Source organism: Triticum aestivum, chromosome 7A (genome assembly GCF_018294505.1).
Source record: "Triticum aestivum cultivar Chinese Spring chromosome 7A, IWGSC CS RefSeq v2.1, whole genome shotgun sequence".
Taxonomy (NCBI): domain Eukaryota; kingdom Viridiplantae; phylum Streptophyta; class Magnoliopsida; order Poales; family Poaceae; genus Triticum; species Triticum aestivum.
In genome coordinates this window covers 549,498,003-549,501,899 of record NC_057812.1, presented here as the reverse complement: position 1 = coordinate 549,501,899, position 3,897 = coordinate 549,498,003, and positions in this window count along the sequence as shown.

Below are 3,897 nucleotides of genomic sequence, written 5' to 3'. Positions count from 1 at the left end.
ACAAGCAAATGACTTCTAACAATTGCGTCCCGGATGTCTCTATCACGTTGGGCGATTACAAATTTCTCTCTTCTCCGGTGGTTCTTGGCAATTCGGATATTGATCTTATTCTCGGAATGGATTGGCTTTCTAAGCACAAGGCACATCTTGATTGTGCAGCCAGGCAGATTCAATTGACTCATTCGTCTGAGGATGTAATTGTCTTTGCCGCTCGTGATGATACTATCCGTCTGTTTTCTCTCAATGAGAAGGGTGAATTGGATGCCATCTCTCAAATTCCAGTCGTTTGCGAATATCAAGACGTCTTTCCAGAAGAGCTCCCAGGAATGCCTCCGCACCGGCCAGTTGAATTCGTTATTGATCTTGAGCCCGGCACGGAACCTGTGTGCAAACGTCCTTACAAGCTCGGACCTGAAGAGTTGAAGGAGCTGAAGAAGCAACTCGATATTCAAGAGAAAATGGGTCTCATCCGGCCTAGTTCTTCTCCGTGGGGTTGTGATGTTCTTTTTGTGAAGAAGAAGGATGGAACGGACCGACTTTGTGTTGATTACCGTCCAGTGAACAAGAAGACCATCAAGAACAAATACCCACTTCCCAACATCAATGAGATGTTCGAACAACTCAAAGGTGCCCAAGTATTCTCCAAGCTTGATCTCCGTATGGGTTATCATCAGATTCGAATCCGTGAGCAAGATATTCCCAAGATGGCTTTCAGGACAAGCTTTGGTTCATATGAATACACTGTCATGTCTTTTGGCCTCGCCAATGCTCCTCCGACGTTCTCTCGCATGATGAACTTCATCTTCAACGCCTACACCAATGACTTCATTTTGGTCTATCTCGACGACATTCTAGTTTTCTCGAAGAACAAGGAAGATCATGCCAAGCACTTGCGTTTGGTTCTTGATAAGCTTAGAGAACATCAGTTCTACGCCAAGTTCTCCAAGTGTGAGTTTTGGCTCGATGAGGTTCTTTATCTTGGTCATATCATCTCTGCGAAGGGCATTGCCGTGAATCCTGAGAAGGTGTCTGCAATTATGAATTGGGAACCTCCTCAGAACGTGAAGCAACTTCGCAGTTTTCTCGGTCTCGCAAGCTATTGCCGAAGATTCGTTGAAAACTTTTCTAAGATCGCGAAGCCTCTCTCAAATCTTCTTCAGAAGCATGTCAAGTACGTTTGGTCTTCGGAGTGTGACATTGCTTTCAACACTTTGAAAGAGAAATTGATCACTGCTCCAGTTCTGACTCCGTCTGATGAATCCAAGCCGTACGAGGTCTTTTGTGATGCCTCTCTCCAAGGTCTTGGCACAGTATTGATGCAAGAGAAGAAAGTTGTTGCTTATACATCTCGCCAGTTAAAGCCTAATGAGAAGAACTACCCCACTCATGATCTCGAGTTGGCGGCAGTTGTGCATGCTCTTTTGACTTGGAGACATCTTCTATTGGGAAGAAAAGTGGACATTTTCACTGATCACAAGAGTCTCAAGTACATCTTCAATCAGCCTAATCTCAACCTCAGGCAAACTCGATGGGTCGAAATGATTCAAGAGTATAATCCGAGTATTGAGTATACTCCAGGCAAGGCCAATGTGATTGCTGACGCTTTGAGCAGGAAACCGTACTGCAACAGTCTGATTCTTAAGCCTTATCAACCCGAGCTTTGTGAAGCTTTCCGCAAACTTAATCTGCAAGTTGTTCCTCAAGGTTTCCTTGCCAACTTTCAAGTCTCTCCTACCTTAGAAGACCAGATTCGCCAAGCCCAACTTCTTGATGCTATGGTGAAAAAGGTGAAGATTGGGATTGCCAAGAGCCAGTCCAAGTACAAGTGCTACCGCCTTGATGACAAGGACACTCTTTTCTTCGAGGATCGTATTGTTGTGCCCAAAGGTGACCTTCGTAAAGTGATCATGAACGAGGCTCACAATTCTCTCCTCTCCATCTACCCTGGGAGCACGAAGATGTATCAGGACCTTAAGCAAGCTTATTGGTGGACTCGAATGAAGCGCGAGATCGCTCAATTCGTGAATGAATGTGATGTCTGCAGAAGAGTGAAGGCAGAACACCAAAGGCCAGCTGGTCTCCTCCAACCTCTTGCCATTCCAGAATGAAAGTTTGACCACATTGAGATGGACTTCGTGACTGGGTTTCCAAAGCCCAAGCATGGCAATGATGCTATATTTGTTGTCATCGACAAACTCACCAAAGTGGCTCATTTTCTGCCTATCAAAGAGTCGATCACTGCAGCTCAATTGGCGGAACTCTATACCTCTCGGATTGTCTCTCTGCACGGTATTCCTCAAGTGATCTCTTCAGACCGTGGCAGCATCTTTACCTCGAAGTTTTGGGATTCTTTTCAGAAGGCCATGGGCACCAACATCCGCTTCAGCACAGCTTTCCATCCTCAAACTAGCGGTCAAGTCGAGCGTGTCAACCAGATTCTTGAAGATATGCTTAGGGCTTGTGTGATCTCCTTCGGCATAAAGTGGGAGGATTGTCTTCCTTATGCTGAATTCTCCTACAACAATAGTTTTCAAGCAAGTTCGGGCAAGGCCCCATTTGAAATTCTGTATGGCAGGAAGTGCCGTACCCCTCTCAACTGGTCTGAAACCAGTGAACGTCAGCTTTTGGGTAATGACTTAATCACAGAGGCAGAGGAAATGTGCAAAGTCATTCGAGATAACCTCAAAGCGGCCCAATCCCGCCAGAAGAGCTACTATGATAGTAAGCACCGTGATTTGGCTTTCGAGATCGAAGATCATGTTTACCTCCGTGTCTCTCCTATGAAAGGTACTCGTCGCTTCGCTATCAAAGGGAAGCTTGCCCCTAGATACGTGGGACCTTTCAAGATTGTTAGCAAAAGAGCCGACCTCGCCTATCAACTCGAGCTTCCTTCAAACTTTGCAAATGTTCATGACGTGTTCCATTTCTCTCAGCTTCGAAAGTGCTTCAAGACTCCTGACCGCACCGTCAACTTCGAGGACATTGAGCTCCAAGAAGATCTCTCTTATCGTGAGCACCCAGTTGCTATTCTTGAAGAGACTGAACGCAACACTCGCAACAAGTCAATCAAATTTCTCAAAGTCAAGTGGTCACACCATTCCGACCGTGAAGCTACCTGGGAATGCGAGGATCACCTCCATTCTGAGTACCCGGCGTTCTTTCAGTACTAGATCTCGGGACGAGATCCTTTCGTAGTGGTGGAGTGTTGTAACACCCCGGATGTAACTTTCCCAATTTGTACTCCAACTCTTGCTGTTTCTGGCGTTAAGTTATATTTATTTCCTCGGGTTCGGGTTTTGTCTCCGTGTGTTGTTGTCGTTGTCATGCATATCATATCATGTCATCATGTGCTTTGCATTTGCATATGTGTTCGTCTCATGCGTTCGAGCATTTTCCCCGTTGTCCGTTTTGCATTCCGGCGCTTCCTTCTCCTCCGGTGGTCATTTCTAGCTTTCTTTCGTGTGTGGGGATTAGACATTTCCGGATTGGACCGAGACTTGCCAAGCGGCCTTGGTTTACTACCGGTAGACCACCTGTCAAGTTTCGTCATTTGGACTTCATTTGATACTCCAACGGTTAACCGAGGGACCGAAAAGGCCTCGTGTGTGTTGCAGCCCAACACCCCTCCAATTTGGCCCAAAACCCACCTAACTCTGCTCCATCATCTAGATCGTTCGATCATGATCGCGTGGCCGAAAACCGCACCTCATTTGGACTCTCCTAACTCCTCATATGCCTATAAATAGGCCCCCCTCGAAATATCTCGGACCCCCCTCCCCGAAACCCTAGATCCGCTCCTCCTCGCGCCGCCGGACAACGTCCGCGCCGAGTCGGACGTGTCCGACCTGCGCGCCGCCGCCGCCAGCCACTCGTCGCCCGCCACGTGGCAACCCGGCG